The sequence below is a fragment of the Protopterus annectens genome, chromosome 2.part1 (assembly GCF_019279795.1).
Source record: "Protopterus annectens isolate FY-2018-M chromosome 2.part1, PAN1.0, whole genome shotgun sequence".
NCBI lineage: Eukaryota > Metazoa > Chordata > Ceratodontiformes > Protopteridae > Protopterus > Protopterus annectens.
In genome coordinates, this window is record NC_056729.1 from 625,806,594 (window position 1) to 625,824,632 (window position 18,039).

An 18,039-nucleotide genomic window follows, 5' to 3' on the forward strand; every position below is an offset into this window, starting at 1 on the left:
TCCAAGGTAATCCTGGTTCTTTTAGTTAGCCTCTATGTGTTTTTTTACCATTCAAGAAATTTCCTTTAGAGCAGTAGAAAAGGATTCACTGGCAATGTCCCTGCAGGAGCTTTGTTACTAAGAGATGTTAATGAGGACTTCCAAGATGGTTGTACACTGATCAACAGCTTGATTTCAGCTGTCCCAGTATGAGAAATAAACTGAGACATTAGAGGCAGTGATATTGCCAGCTTGAGTAAAAATCAGTGACTGGTTAATAAGTACAGTGACTGGGTGCCAGCAAAAAAGACATTTAGAGAACCTGATAGAAAGTCAACCTGAAAATGTAAAGAGAAAATACTACCTGGTAAGAATCCTGCAACTGTTCAGCAAAATCAGTTCAATCTTCAGCTTTGGTGCAAGAGATGGCTTCTAGTAATTTAGAGGAAAATAAATCAAATGTACTCAGAAGTAATTAAAATAAATAAAATATTGAAGGAGTTTATCAATTCAAATAAAAGGCTGGACAAAACAGAAGTTTAACTAACAATTCAGATGAACTGATAAAACTTAATATTTTTTAGTTGCATGAAATATAGACTTTGCAGTATAATAAAATAAGAAAGGCTGAACAAAAGCAAGTTTAATGTGGGGTGCAAAAGGGCACTGATGATATTACTTGTAGAATTAAGATATTTTCTCTCATTTTTTACAAGGGTGAGTGGATTAATGTCCTTGGCTTAAACAACAAATGAATGTTTTTGTAAGCACGTAGACTTCAAAAAATAAAGCAAAATAATGAAAGTCATGAAAAATCCCAAGCTTCATACATCTGCAAATATTAGCTTATTTTTTCCATTTGCAAACATTCAGTGGAAGTCAAGGAATCTGCCGCTAAGGCAGGTGTGCATTCTATTCTGAGTGAAATTTGCAAAAGATTTACTGCTGACTACTTTTACATGGAAATGAACTGTCTGCAGGTACAAGCAATTAATCTTAGGAGTTTAGAGCATTCTCTGTTGAGGGTAATGCAAACTTAAAGATACAATGACAAGCGGTTTAGTGAGAAATAAAGTTTAAAAGCAGCCCTAACACTTTAATGCATTACAGAAGAGTGTACAATTTCATTTTATTTAAAGATAGCCAGTGCACCTTTACTTAGGGCTAAAAGCTAATGTTTTCTGAAAGCATACACATTGTTTTCACAGCTGGGAGGGGAAATCAGATAAGAAAATAACAGACAGCAACCAGTGTAAGTGAGAACACAGGCTGCAGCAGACGTTTTAGCATGGATACCCTTCATTTTAGGTTAGGTAATGCCTGTGGGTGCAGCCATCAATTTGGAACTATCATTCCTATGTGGGAAGTTAAACATAATTTTCTGAAGATGAACATAGTTCTGTGTGTTTGTTCTAAGTTAATAGGTGATAGAGTGTTTTGAGAGTGTATTCATTTGTTTGTTTGAGGATCTTTAATAAAATAAAAAGTCCTAAAAATGTGACATAGGTTCAAATTAACATGCAAAGAAGCAACCGTACTAAAGATTAGCCTGCTAAACATTAATGTGTGCATATAACACCAAAGTTGTAAGCACACATTCAAAACGATTGACATATATAACAAGTGGGAACAACAGCTTTGTAATATAATGGCTTCACTATCCATATTATCTTGGAATGTAAATGGCATTACAAGTATAACAAAATGGAAAGATAAAATATATTAAGAAATGTAGATTGGAAATAGCTATGCTGCAGGAGACACATTTTGAAACAAATTACTATGTGAATTTGAGAATGAAAGGATTTCAGGATGTATATTCAGAAAAATACAGATTGGTATAAATCTGCTCATGCTGGAAGTTGTATATTTGTTATTCTCAATATTAGTTAATTATTTACTTTTATTCATAATATGTATGGAAGTGAAAACATATATATATCTTTCATCTAATATTGATTTTACTAATTCTTAATTTAACTTAATTTGTTCATTACTGGAACTGGTGTTGGAGACAATGGTATTTCTTTTAATACTGATTTATATCTTCAGAAAACACATCTCTTATCAGAAATCTTCTCTTTAGTAACAGAAATGCCATTTTGATGTACCTCTTTAGATATTTGCCTGGATAAATCATGGTACTCTGTATGTACAGCGTGACTCTGTCAACAGTTTGTATTACCTTTAAAAAGAACTTAATAGATTCATTAAACAGGGTCTATCTTCTACAAAACCAAATTGCTGTGGATCTAGCCTGATGAGATGTTTAATATCTACATTATGCAAGTCTCTTATAATGTGTGTTATTTTTATTTTATTTTATTTATTTTACATTTGTTAACCGGGCTAGTCCAACTGGATACATGTCCATTTTCAGTGGAGGCCCGAGGAGAAAAGCTCCAAGTTTACACAATATTTAATATCACAAGTAAAATAGTAACAACACTGAGAAAGCGTAAACAAAACATTAATAATAAAAAAACAAAAGCATAACTAAAAACAAAAGATTAGTACATTTTATATAAGGGATTTCACTATTTTCCAAACAAGTAAGTCAGTAAAATAGAGAGAAGATATTTATAAAGAGGCTAGTTAGGAGATCTACAGGATAGGACAGTATTTTAATAATAGGCTTGGAAGGTAGATGGGTTAGGTAGAGCAGTTTAGAGTAGAAAGGTCAGTGAGTGAAGAAGTTCAAAGAGTCAAGATTAAAAGAGATATTAAGAAGGAGACAGAGTAGTACAGAGGGAAAAAAAGCAATAGAAAAGCAATTAGTCAGGGTTATTACAAGAACATAACCAGTGGTTGGAGAGGAAATGTTTCAGGTTAGTTTTGAATAGTGGGAGAGATGTAAGAGCAGTTAGGTCAATTGGTAGGAGGTTCCATATTTTCCCAACAAAGTTAGTAAATAGAGAGTCTCCTGCTGAGTTATTAGAAAAAGAAGTTTGCATCATCATTTTGTTTGTTGAGCGTAGCTTTTTCAGGTTGCAATATGGTGTTATGAGGGTAGAGAGAATAGGGGTATTGTTTGGTTGATAAAGGACCTTATGGGCAATAATAAGTTGGTTGAATTGTAGAAGGTGAGGTAACTCAAGCCAGCCTAGTTGTTTTAGGTTTAGACAGTGATGAGTTCTATATGGTGAGTTGGTGGCAAATCTGGCAATGTTATTATATGATCTAGCCAGTCTGTTAAGATTGTTTTGGGACAAGTTAGTATAGATGGGGGAGGCATATAATAGGGTAGAGATTAAGTGAGTTCTTGCTATTGTAGTTCTGGCTAAAGGTGTTAGAAATTGTTTAATTCTATACAAGGATCCAAGTTTTTTGTTGGTAGATTTTATTGTGGTGTTTATGTGAGTGTTAAATTTAAGTTGATTATCTATTGTGATTCCTAAGAGTTTGGTAGTAGTGTCTGGAGAAATAATGGTGCCATTGTTTGATTCCAGTGTAAAGTGCAGAGGGGGAGATGAGTGTGAGGGTGTGAACAGCAATAGTTTGGTTTTTTTTGGGTTGAGGAGAAGACAATGGTTAGAGAACCATTTTTCTATTGTGGAGAAAGATTTTTGTGTGAAAGAATGCAGTTCAGTTTGGGATGATGCAGAACAAATAATTGTGGAGTCGTCGGCGTATTGAATGCAGGTAGAGAAGGGAATAGAGAGATGAAGGTCATTGATAAAAATGGAGAATAGAAGTGGGCCTAAGATAGAGCCTTGTGGGACACCTAAGGAAGTAGGAAGGAGTTCAGAAAGATGATTCTGCCAGAGAACTGCTTGTTTACGATTATCCAGATAAGATGTAAACCAGCTCAAGGAAGATTTATCAAGAGAAAGGGACTTCAGAAGGTGGAGAAGAAGTTTATGGTTGACCATATCGAAGGCTTTAGAAAGATCTACAAAGAGTGCAGATGACAGGGAATTGTTGTTTCTATTTGTGTTGATACAGTTGGTAAAAGAAAGCAGGGCTGTGGTTGTACTGTGGTAAGGACGAAAGCCATGTTGACAGTATGCTAGGAGATTGTGGTGGAGTAGGTGGGTAATTAATTGTTTATGGATGCATTTCTCCATTATTTTAGCAAGTGGAGATAGAAGAGCTATGGGACGGTAGTTTAAGTATTCAGTAGAATCACCACCTTTGTGAAGGGGAATAATATGTGAGATTTTCCAGATTGATGGAATAGTGCATTCTTTAATTGTTCTGTTAATCAATATAGAGATTGGGTAAGCAATGGCTGATGCTCCTAGTTGTAGGTATTCCCCGGGTAATTTGTCAGCTGAGGGGGTAGAAGGTTTGAGTTTTAGAAGTAAGGAGAGGATGAAGGAGGTAGATATTGGTTCTAGGTGGAAAGGAGGGGGGGTGGGGCTAGTAGCGGTCAAATTGACAGTGTCAGGATTTTGTTGATTAGCTAAGTTTTGCACAGCTGTAGTAAAGAAGGTATTGAAGGCATTTGCTATTTTTATAGGGTCATCTGAGTTAGGGTTATGGCTTACAAATGAGACTCATCAGGTTGATAGGCATATAGGGTTTTTATATTATATGCCTGAAGGTTTAAAACTTCGACGCTTATATAATCGACACTATATGAGCGAAGTTTTAAAACTTTGAACATATAAAAAAGAAATAAAAAACAAAAAAAAACTACCTGAATGGTCTGAGTAGGGAGGCAAGCCTCCTTGCACCCCCCGCACATGGGGTGCTGCACCCCCTGCTACTTAAATATACCAACTCCGAGATTGCACTACAGTGAAGTAAAAGGAAATATTCCCTACAGCAATGTCACTTCACTGTAGTGCAATCTCAGAGTTGGTAGATTTAAGTAGGGGGAGTGTGGGGGCACAGCCCTCCATGTGGGGGTGCAGGGTGGCTTTCCCCCTCTGGTCAGAGTGTTCAGGTAGGTTTTTTTTGTTTTTATGCATTTTTTTATATGTTCGAAATTTCAAAACTTCGCTCATATAGTGTTGATTATATGAGCATCAAAGTTTTAAAACTTCGAGCATATAATATAGACCCAGCATATAGTTTTCAGGGTTACTACTAATGCCACCTTTCTGGAGTAGCATCACCAGTGCTGTATGCCATACTTTCAAGACCAAGCCTTTAGCCAGGCTCAAGTTATATAGCTTATGGAGAAGTTCTGCCAGAGTATACTTAGTACTATTTAATAAACAGCCCCTTAGGTTACATGATCTCATGGAGGAAGCATTCTTAGTATTGGACACCATCTTCAGTACACGTTCTTTAGTCATGATGGTAGTTTGACAGATAAGTGGATCTCAGAGTTCTGGAAAGTCATCTCAGGAGAGAAATTTACATTTTTTTGCTAGTATGTTCACTCTGGTAATTACTATGAGTTCTGTACATCGTGTTGTCTCCCAGTTTTCTAATAGAGCTAAAAAAGGATTTACAATTGTCCTTGGCTTCAGATGCCAAACTAAGCTCTTTGCCAGCTTTACTAGTTCTAGTGGCATTTTTAAATTCTTAGTTAAATTCTTAATATTTTCTTTGACTTGTTTTTTTTTAGATCTGCTGTATATTCAAATTAACTTGTTTCTTTATTTTAGATTTTGTGTTGGTGGACTGTCAGGGTGGTTTGCTGTTAAGTTTCCCATTGTATTGGGATCTAGACAGAACTGCCAGATTTATACATTTGTTTAGGTGGGTATACAACTCCTTTGCAAATTTCCTGACGATGTTTGTGGTAATGTTCTTATAAGTGACTTTGGTTGTTTCATCATAGTATTTGAGGAGATCCGTGCACCTGAAATCTTTGAATTCTGATATATTAATTTATTTTAATTTTAATTTTTTTTATTTATATGGCAAAGTAAGATTCACATGGCTGGTTCAGTGCTGTAATGTTTTAAATTGGATACCAAGCTACTGATTTTTATTTAATTTGAATGCCATGCTAAGTGTATGCTGTTTGCATAGAAATGGTGTATTTTCTAATTTTTCTAGTTTTGTTTTAAGAATTTCTTTATTATGTGTTTTATACTGATTATCATTTATACTACATGATGCATACAGTTTATATTTCTAATAGCTGTAACTTTGGTTTCCTTCATTAGTTTATTCCTCCTATATATTCACTAATGGCTGCAGCTGCTGCTATCAGTTTTGTGCATGCTTACTTTCTGCTGGACATTTCCCTAGGTATATTTAGTGTGGATGCAGTAGGATCAGTCAATCGCAGTTGACCAGTGGACTATTTCTGCAAAAACTGGTGAATCAGAGCATACCTTTGTGGCTATAGAGGAAGTAGAAGCAATACCATTATGATAACCACTGCATCCACATATTTAATATAACATCCTTTTAGTTCAGAGAACCTCAGGGGAGGCTTGCAAGTTTAAATGAAATGGTCTGTTGATCAACATAGACTCAATGAACCACACAAATCTAATTTAAGGGATACAATAATTATAATTTTCAATAAATACTTTTCAGTATTGTAAGTCAATCACTATGGGTGGCAGATTTGAATTTTCATTTTATTTATGTGACAAAGTAAGTTTCACATGAGTGGTTCAGTGATATGAAGTTTAAATTGGATCCCGGGCTACTAACTATTTATTTAATTTGAATGCTATACTACATGCATACTGTTTGCCTGTTTGCATAGAACTGGTGCTCTTTTTAATTTTTCAAGTTTTGTTTTAAGAATTTCTTTATTATGCGTTTTATACTGATTAGCATTTATACTACATGCATACATTTTAGTTAATTTCCTTAATTTATTCCTACTGTAGATTCACTGACATCTGCAACTGCTGCTATCAGTTTTGTGCATGCTTACTTTCTGCTGGACATTTCCTTAGGTATATTTAGTGTGGATGCAGTAGGATCAGTCAAGTCCCAGTTGACCAGTGGACTATTTCAGCAAAAACTGGTAAATTAAAACATACCTTTGTGGCCATATATGAAGTAGAAGCAAAGCCATTATGATGACCATTGCATCCACATATTTAATATTATATCATTTTAGCTCAGAGAACCTCAGGAGAGGTTTGCAAGTTTAAAAGAAATGGTCTGTTGATCGACATAGACTCAGTGAACCATATAAATCTAGTTTAAGGCATAAAATAATTATAATTTTCAATAAATAATTTTTAATATTGTAAGTCAATTACTGTGGGTGTGAGATCACACTGTGCAGGATGACAGTTAACATAAGTTACTTCCTTTTATTCTCATTATGTTTTAAGGAACTGTCAGATGGTTTCTGTAAATTTTTATCCACATTATTTAATCAGAAAATGAGGGTTAAAATGACGTTTGTCATAGAACATTAAAATGTCAGATTAGCTAGCAGGTAACTATTGAATGATTCAGTCATAAATTTATGCAAGAAGAAATATTGGATGGTCTCCAATATGTAATTAAATGTTCATACACAGAAACTGGGACTCAAGAATATATTGTGATGTGCACACCTCTGTGACACATGGGGCCATGCTAGATGCTTTGTAGTTTTAGCTGCTGATGCATGTGGAAGAGCTTATTTGGCTGCCACTGAGAGAAGGGGAAAGAACTGCCCCTCTGAAGGCATTGTATGACATAGCCCATTTTCCTGAGATACTGGAGACCACTGACTGCAGGCACATTGTTCTAAAGGCCCTACGTGCTGCTCATGATGTCCAGTATGTCAACTAAATGGCTTCCACTCAATCAACTGCCAGGTGGAGTACAGTGCACATGGTATTATATAATTTACAGTGTGTCCGTATACCATCCATGTGGTTCCCTTGATTCCTGCATCTTTTACATGTTTGACCTGTGCTGGCATTTCATGTGGGAGGGCTTTTCACAGAGTCATCTTGTGGGTAAGTGCATGCACTGCCAACCATACAGGCATGAAGGTCATGTTCAATGAACGTAGGAAGCAGATCAGTCATAACTGAGTTTCCTGTTGTGTGCTGCAAGTGATAACCCATATACATTGGAACCATGGCTGATGAACCCCGCTCTCAGTCCCCAGACTTCTGATAAAGATGGCATTAACACCATAGTGTCACATATACAGGACATCATTAAATGTGTTTTTGGAGTACTAAAACCTGGATACATCTAGTGGCACACTGCAGTATGCTCTTGAGATCTGCAGCAATATATTTCTGGTCTGTGCAGTGCTACATAACATGGTGCTATGAAAACTGTTACAGTAAGAGGGACCTGCAGCTCTCACTGACATATAAGTGCCGGCAATAGAGGAAGAGGAACAATGTGAGTAGTTGCTAAAGGATGTTGTTATAGTAGATCCTCAAGTGAGGTAGAAGCAGGTGCATTATGTTGTGGCCCTATCATAGAGGTGGTACGTGGTCCACAGCTATAGGTCATGATAAGACAAACACATAAATGTGATGCATGTATTTACACACCCAATATTTGCATTACAGTCTACTGACTAGCAATGTTGTACATCTGGAAATACCACATCAGCCTTAGCCAGAGGGGTAAACACAGCACAGTCATCAACATTTGAAAAATGGCACTTGACAACAAAGCTAGTATAGACAGTAGGATCATGGGTGGTGCCTGTGGTAAGCAAGCACATAATTATGGGGCTGTGGATTGTTAGGGATCATATCCTTCAGTGATGGCGTAGCACTTCCATCTGTGGATTGCTGGCTGAGTATACCATGTGGTCCAACAATGTCAGATCTGGAGGCAGATGGTCCAGGTGATGGCATAGCAGTGCAGAAATTATACACTGACCTCTGCTGCGTAGTTCTGACTGATGGATGGTATCCACTATGACATGGCTGGTCATGGGTATGATATAGTCATGGTACTGTTACAGTGGAGAGTGCTGGTGGTGAACTCTGGCATTCTGAGTGGGATACCACTTGTGGTGTGCCTACTGTGGAGCTGGATGCCCATCAGCCACATCCCACCTTGAGTATACACAGCCAAAGGTGTGGAGGCCACATAGGCACTGGATAAACATTGGATGCATCCAGTTTGAGTATACACAGCCAGAAGTGGAAGCAGCCATGGACAGTGAAACCATCTCAGGTACAGTGTGTTCCATTAACTGGCTAGCCACACCTTAAGTGCAGCATTGACCCCTACCATGACTATGTGGTGGTCATCTCTCTCAGCCACTGAGCCACATTTGTGTCTGCTAAGTGGACTGTCACTGCACACTCCCTACAATAGCTGACTGACTTCACATGGGCCATGCAGCACACTAAGCAGCTCTGACATCAACTGATTAGTGTTTATGTGAATCTGGATAAAAGCCCTGCACCTTCACTGACAGATGCCAAGGACAGCACCCATGTCATAGAATATTCTGATGTCATGGCACTGATCACCACCGGCACACCTCTCCTCAAATATGTGTGTGTTCATTCCTCAAAGCAGTTCTGTGCTCTGATGCTACCTGTTTTGGTTCCTGCTGTGTATCAGGTGTGAAGCTGACATGAACATCATATATTGCACTAAATATGAGTGATGCCAGAGGCTTTTTCTGGACATCAGCAGTCCCCATAGTTGTGAGAGAGGGGAGTGTGCCTTCAGACTGTGCTGATGCAAGATGTCATCATCATCTTCCTCTAGAGATACACTGACATCAGGCATATGCAGACGTATTGTGATAGCTGCTCTCCAAAGGAAAACTGTGAATGCATATGGATAATTTGCCAGTTGGAAAACCAGTACGTGTGTGACACCAACCTCTGTGCAGCACACAGACCACTACATGCCAAGAATATACATAGCATGTAAGTACTTATGTACCTTGTGGAGTAACTTGTCTCTTTTGAATCCCAGTTGTCACTGTGTGACAGAAATATGGAGTGTTGTGGCTGAATAAAGCATGTAAAGGTATTAGGCAATGACCTGTAGGAAGAGCATGCTGTACTCCTTTGTTGCATCCTTCACAGACAGACAGTTATACTGTTTGGTGCACCTGGTCTCACTTGGGGCCATGTCTCTGGAAGACATAAATGCAGATGGGTGTTTATAAGTAAATCCAGTAGGACAGCTATCTTCATGTGCAACTACTCATATGGGGCATCCCCAACAGACACTCACATAGTTGTGATCACCTGACTCCCACATCCAATCTGCTACAGGTTGATAGGGTTCCTTCAGTGTCACCAGTGAAGGTTAGTAGGAATCCATCAGTGTCTGCGAGCTGCTACTGTGCTGGGGGTGCACCCTTGTTGGCTGAACTGTTCCCAACTATTTTCTTTGTCTTATCCTAGGAATGGAGGATTATATCAATGATCCTGTGATGCACCAACACCAGTGCCCAACTGTGATCACCAATTGCACTGATGTAACACACTGGTCTCCCTCACACCCAGGCCCAGAAGGGACTATTTGCTGTACCCTTGTCCAGGACATATCTGGTGTGTGTGTGTGTGTGTGTGTGTGTGTGTGTGTGTGTGTGTGTGTGTGTGTGTGTGTGTGTGTGTGTGTGTGTGTGTGTGTGTGTGTGTGTGTGTGCATGTGTGTGTGTGTGTATGTGTGTGTTGCCTGAAATAGCACCTAATTTTCTTGTATTGTGATCTTCTTCATGTGTTGTTATTTTAGACACAAAAGGTCAGGTAAACCTCTGGGTACATGTGTGTGTGTCAGTGTGGATATACAGCACCATCCATGTTAGCCAAAGCATAATTACATACTTCCCCATGGACCCCTATGATAGGCACAGTCCTGCACGCTGATGTGAGGTTACTGTCCTGGCACTGTGCTGTAATATGGTACATGTGAGCATATCAGCCATGTGTGTTGTCCACTGCACCTTTGCCAATAGCACAGTGTGTGCCTGGTTGCCGAGCTTCCTTTGTAGCCTGTCCTGTGCATATGCAGCATTGTGTGGACACTGACAAGTCAGAGCTTTGACTGAGTCTACCTTTAACTTGGAGCTTTTCTCCCCAGGCCTCTACTGAAAATGGAAATATCTCCAGCTAGTCTAGCCCGGTCAACAAATGTAAAATAAAATAAATAAAAATAAAATAAACTCAGCCTTGGCTGATTGCGAACCCTCCGCCCCACAGGATTGCACCCTGTCCTGCCTGATCCCTGTGCCCTGTTAGAGAGTCCCCTTTCTGTCAAACACCTGTCATAGATGTTAGAGTGTTAGCACATACAGTGCACCACTGTGTGGCAGTATCTGGGGTAGATATGCACCATTCAGCCTTGATTGCAAATCTGAGGTCCATTACTACATATCATATCTTCTCTGTGTCTCTATATGGCATCTATTGTCACAGTCTCTATATGGCAGTGCACTCTAATATTCTGTCTTCTTTAGGATTTCTGTGTTGCTCACTGTAATGCAGTCTCTGACAAAATAGCAACTGAAATGTGTTTTTTGTACTAAAGCATGGTTTGCAGCACAGTTATGATGCTAATGATGTGATTTACTGAAATAATCTCTGAATCTTGTGAATAATAATAATAATGATAATAGTAACAATAATATCTGATTTTGCCAAGTCAATGTACAGAAGGACTGGAAATTATGGCTTTTGTTGCAATTGGCATGCTGTGATCATTAATATTGTTTGCTGTTTCACAACGAAGGAAGAAACTGCAGAGAACAAGACTGTCTGCAGTGAAGGCAGGCCAGACTCTTCAGGTGGTGGGATGAGTGTACTGCATTGCATAATGCTGGCATTACTGTATAAATGTGCTTAACTTGTTTAACACAGCAGTAAGCATGTTTTTTTAATATTTAACCATTGCTTAGGTGTTCATTGGCTTTGTAGATTATTTTTTCCTTCAGTAAATGTTCTACTGTCCTAAACTGTTATAGTTACACCTGCATTTGTCTTTATTGAAGAACTGTTTTCCAGAGCACTGAGATGTACATTTATGTATTTTAATGTTTTACTGTTGCTTAACTGTTGATTGGCTTTGTAGGTTAGGCTTTACTGCATTTGCTGTGTTGCTTCACTTCACTGATTCAGCTACACCTGCTTGATGTCCCTGTGTTATCGTCCACTGCCTACAAGCAGCAGTCTAACAGTGTTAACTAGGGTGGAGCAAAGGGGAGGCTGCTCATGGGACAAGGTATTAGGTGGCAAGATTGGTAGGTGCTAATGTTGTGCAGTGGGATCGCAGTGCCAGCATTCAAACATAAAAGCAGATACTGTACTTGCGCAATACTGTAACATTTTTTGTGTGGTAACACAACAGGAGCAAGCCACTTGTTACAGTTACAGTAAGCAGTTTGCTATTGTTATGGAGCAACTACAAGAAGTTTTTTTTCCCTTTGGTCCTCAACTTTAAGAAGACCATTATTACTCTTTAACTCTGAACTGCATTGGGTAACAGATAAACTAGCCATGGCTCTACATATAATTGAAACTAACATGATTTTAAATTGCTTTGCTGACTGCTGTTTCTCCTTCCAAGTCCTGTTTTTATGTACTGTACAGAATCACACTGACCATTTTATTTGTGTTCTCTTCTGTTCTCTATTGCATTTTTTAATTATGTCACTCTGTTACTTTGTTTTTCTTCATTTATTTTCTTTTTTCTGCTGGATCAACTATGGAACAGACAAAGGTGAGGCACTTTATATTCACTGGCCACCTCACTAACTGCTGGATCCCAGCAGTCCCTGTGCCTGTCTCTCTGCAGAATGATGAATGCCACCCTGTGGAGGGTAACCTAGATGGTATTCTCAGTTGTCTACCTCACTTTCTCCAGAGTGTGATGTAGACTGCTCATTGGAAGGTTATGTGTAGGGGCACTCCTGGTCACTCAGTATGAAGTTCAGCAACTCTTGCGGACCAAGATGGACAAGTAGCTCACTGCCTGCAATGGCACCCTTTACTGCCTTCTCATGCAGTTGGATGAGTCATGTAGCTAGCTGGCCTTGACTGAAGAGCCATCAAAGGTAGATCCTACCCATAATGCCAGACATAGACATGACTGACTTCTGGGCAGGTTCCCCTCTCAGATGTTTTGCCATCCTCATACTACCCTTACCCCCATCATGGTGTTCCCTCTTTCTTGTGTGTCATTTCCCATTCCTTGTTTGTAGTCCAATACTCTCCCATCTACTGTCTCCCCTCTGTCAGTTTGTGATTATCTACCATTGTCCCACATTCTGTTTTAGTGCCTCCTCTGTCAGTCTTTCTCTACATTGCATGCTTGTATGCCTATCCCTGCTACTACCCCAACCCTCCTTCCTACCCATGCCTTCTTGCCTTCATATTCCTTGGCTATATTCTAACCCTTCTCCAAGTCTCTGCCCTATGCCAGTCTGTGGTGCTCCTGCATTGCCCCACCTTCTGTGTCACTACTTCTCCTGTCAGTCTTTGTCTGCATTACATTTTTATATGCCTGCCCCTGCTGCAGCCCTGACCCTCCTTGTCCATGCCACCTCATCTCTGCCCTTCTGAAAAACAATGACACCTCTTCCTCTCTCTAACTCTCACACAAATGCACACTCACAGACACACAGGCACAGACAGACACACACACACACACACACACACACACACACACACACACACACACACACACACACACACACATGCACACACATAAATATAAAATTATTTCCCACCCACACCACTCTTTGAGTCCCACTGTTCCATTTTCCATGGAGAATAGGGGAAATCAAATGTAAGACAGTTCTCAGAAGAATGTCTGCAGGCACTCCAATTCAAGGTGCTAATAATGTGTTCAGCAAATAGCATGTTTCATGCTCATTACAGGCACAAATGGAAAAGTGTCCTAGGTCATAATGCAAAATAACCTGCTTGCAAATCTGATGCATTACTCCCAAGTATAACTGATGCCTGTAGCATGGATTGTCTATGCACTGCTATCATAAAACCTGGAATGAAAGTGTGCAGACCCTATTGTGCTGCTGAGGCCTAACATATAAATCTTCTTCTTCTGGCTTTTTCCCATTTAGGGGTTGCCACAGTGGATCACCTGTCCGCTCATGATTGGTAGTGGAGTTTTATGGTGTTGAGTTGCCATCTCAGTGCCTAACCTTCCACAGAAGGCACACACATGCACGCATGCATGCCTAGGGCCATTTTAATGAGTCCAATCCACCTACAGCATGTCTTTGGGATGTGGGTGGAAACCGGAGCACCCGGAGGAAACCCACGCAACCACAGGGAGGACATGTAGACTCTGCACAGAAGACACCCCAGGCAAGGATCGAACCGGAGAACCTATTGCTGAGAGGCGGCAACACTAGCCATTGCAGCCACCCCAACATATAATACATAATATCTCTGACAATTTGGATAACTGGGATGCAGTGTAACTGCAATACATGCACTGTTCACTATAAACTGACATCTACAACAGCCATAAAAGCCTTTGAAAAGCATTTGCATATTGATGGAGACTTGATATTTAATCTGAGCACAGAATGAGGGGTATGAAATGGGGTCTTTAAGATTAGTAGGATGGGATTCCTAGAGTTTGGGGCCTAGGATGGAAAAGGCATGGTTAATGCATTGAAGTCTGGTTCTGGTGCACCTAATAAGTGGAATAGAGTGTTTAAGATTGTTTAGAGTGTAAGGGGGTGGGGGTGAGGTTGCCTGAATAGGCTGGAGGCAATGGAAGGACCGGAGTGTTGTTTAAGGAGCTTGTAGAGTTGGGATCCAAGAAGCAGGATGACATGTTGTTGGACAACTATCCAACTGGCTTTATTAAGCGTGATACAATAATGCTCATTTCTATGGGACAGGGTAATGAAACAACTGTTGCTTTTAGTATGCATGGCGGAGAAGTTTTTCTTGGATGCTGTTGCAACCAGTGCAAGTCTATATTCGATCTGTGATAGTAGAATACCTTTGCCTACTGCATTCCTGGTGGTATGGAGAGAAGGGGAAATTTTATAGGAAAAAAGGTGGCAGGAATTTATTTTTTTCTGTATTTGTTCTAGGTGAAAGTGAAAGTTCAGTGCGTTATCAAGCCACATATGAAGGTATTTGAAGAAGATGACTTGATCAAGGGGGTTGTCAAGATGGTCATGAATAAGAAGAGACTAAGTGTTACTCTGATGTTCAGGGGAAGTAGCAAACAGCATTGTTTTAGTTTTGGAAGTATTCAGAATTATCTGTTTGTTATTAAGCCATTTGATAAGAGAAAGGAAGTCAGCTTGTAGTTTTTACTGCATTGCTGAGGAGGTTAGTTTTGACTAAAATAAGACTATGTCATCAGCATAAAGTAGGAGAGGGAGGTTAAGTGGTAGTTTATTAATGAAAATGGAGTCTTGAGGGACTCTTTTAAGGAGAGTGATGGAAGCAGAGAGGGTATTTTGATATGACACAGAGAAGCACAAAATGGCATAATAATGGATGCAAATTTACTACTTTATGTAGCTTCAGCAATACTAGATCAAGTTTTGAAATAAAGGGTGCTTCTAAGACATGTTTGGCTTTTCTCAGTGCTGTTGATCATGCAAAAAAATGTAGGCAATATAGACAGGGGGAGGTCAATAAACAAAATCTGGCACCTGGGTGGGCTTGACATGGGCCTAGCTGATACAGGATAAAGGAGTGGGATTATAAAGTAGGTTTGGATGTCCTGCAAAAATATGTTTCACTATATTTCATTAGTTACACCTGGATAGAAAAACAGAAGAAAACTTTTTTGTACCCCTTAAATGGGGAATTTCCCCCTTGTCTCCTTTACTTATACATACTTAATCCATAGTCACACAATGCAAAGATAAGGGAAAACTTGAAAAAAAAACAGTATATCTCTGGTAACAATGCAATCTTCTAAGACAAATACAACTTGTCAAGTTGCAACTCATGCAGTCAGGAACTATACAAGTTGAAACATTGATCAGTGGTTGACTCAACTACTGGTAGAACAACTTCCAAAGTATGGGGATTCCAATTCATTTAAGATGCAGAATTAATCAGTTCACAAGACGCACTGGACTGAATAGAGTAGAGTCCTTTAGGCAAATTTGTTCATTAAGAAAATATATTCAGAATTGTTCTGGAGTGTGCCTCCTTTGAACAGCTTTTGATGTTATACTAGTGGCACTATAATCATCTTTACTGTATTTTTTAATTCCCTGTCAAAAAATCAAATTGAAATAAGTTATATTTAAAGGGATGTTCTCAGAGCTGCATAGAAAGTAATACCCTTTGTATGACACTTATTTAAAGAAGTCTGAATCAGTTTCAATCCTTATCATTTAAGACCCACAAAATATGGGAGCAATTGTTAGCTAGTAAAATATGTGACAAATAGAGCAGAGTCTTGGAAAATTCACCAATTTTACAACCTGATTTACTCAGATTAAACTTGTCCATCCATGGCAGTTGTACCCATTCATCCGAAGCAGCAGAGTTGGTTTAAGAATGATGGATATTGCAAATGTCACATGGAAGGAGCAATTTACATATGGTTTGTACCTGTCCCAATATTTCTAAAGTGTTAATTCTGGGAAAGTCTGACTGGGTAAGGCCCATTTTCAGATTTGCAATGCCTTTTTGGCCACAAAGTGCAACCTGACCCTTGTTTACATTGCCATTCAGAACATAAACCAACCCCGATTTTTACTATTTATTTGGTATAGCACATCCGATTTGATGTGCATGATTGGCATGTACATGCTTGGCCATTGTATTCAGACATTGCAAAGAGTTACCAATTGAATTCAGTAAATGCGTACACAATTATTTTTACAATGAAAGCAGGAGAAAGGTTTTTCCTGTAGTTTTGACTTCAAATTATGACTATTAGTGCATAGTGTTATTTTGCTGGCATAAACTGCTTTAAATTAAAATTTTGTCAACATTTAGTCACTTCAGTTTGCATAGTCATGAATTACTTCACCAGTTAGTATGGGTCTATATTATAACATCGAAATCTACAAAGATTGAATGTTAGAATATCAAACCCTAAACACTGAAATCCACAAACATCGAACAGTTAGAATAGCAGTTTTTTTTCCCAGGGAAAAAAATCCCTATTCTGAGAAACATACACACAACACAAACACACACAAAAAACAGCAATCCACACACATACACTTAAAATCTACACCTAAACCTAAACTAAACTTTACATACACTACTAGTTATCCACTTACCTTAACCCGACCCTAACCCTATGGTCCATCACTATTGCACACTCACCTCACCCACGCCTTAACCCTAACTCACCTAACCCGCCCCCTAACCCTAATGTCCACACAACCATACACTTACCTGACCCACTCCCTAACCCTAAATAACCTAACCCACCCCATAACCCTAACCTACACACAATCGCACACTTACCTGACCCTTGTCCTAACCCTTAATGTCCACACAACCGCACACTTACCTGACCCACTCCCTAACCCTAACTCACCTAACCTACACACAATCGCACACTTACCTGAACCCGACCCGTAACGTTCCAACATATCAAGCTCTGAAAACAGTGAAACCACAGCAACGGCCCACGGAATTCTTTCCCTGGGAAAGAATTCGGTATCCTGCACCTTCGCTGTTTTCAGCATTCGACAAAACTGGTTCGATATTATAACATTCAAACTTTATAAAATTCAATGTTATAATATAAACCTGTTAGTATATACATCCTATGATTATACTGAAACGTATATCAACCAAATTATATATTTGTTCTCAGTTTATGTGAATTAAGTTTTCTTTTATTGGACTCAAGTTGATATTTGTTAAACAGTTTTGTTAGAATGTTCACTGCTGTTTAGATGCTTCTGCTTATTATTTGTAAAGTTTCATGCCTTATTGTGAATGCTACAGCTTTATGCAGTACAGTTTATTTATCTTTCAAGATCTTTATTACTCTTTAGTATAGCTTTTACCCATCTTAAAAATGTTTCTGCAGAAACTACTACATATAAATAGATGCTCTTTCTTCTTCATGAGACATATACTTTGGCACTAAAAGAGAGAAGAATGGAATCAAATTAATATTAATTAATTCATCTTTTTCCTCTTTCCTGCAGCTCATGGTAGCTAGAAAGTTTTTAAATTCACTAAAGGACTTCATTTCTGATATTTTTTGTGTGTTGTGGAAAGGCCTTCAATTTCTAACTTCCCCACAAGACCTATTTGCATATAGACTGCCTAGGTT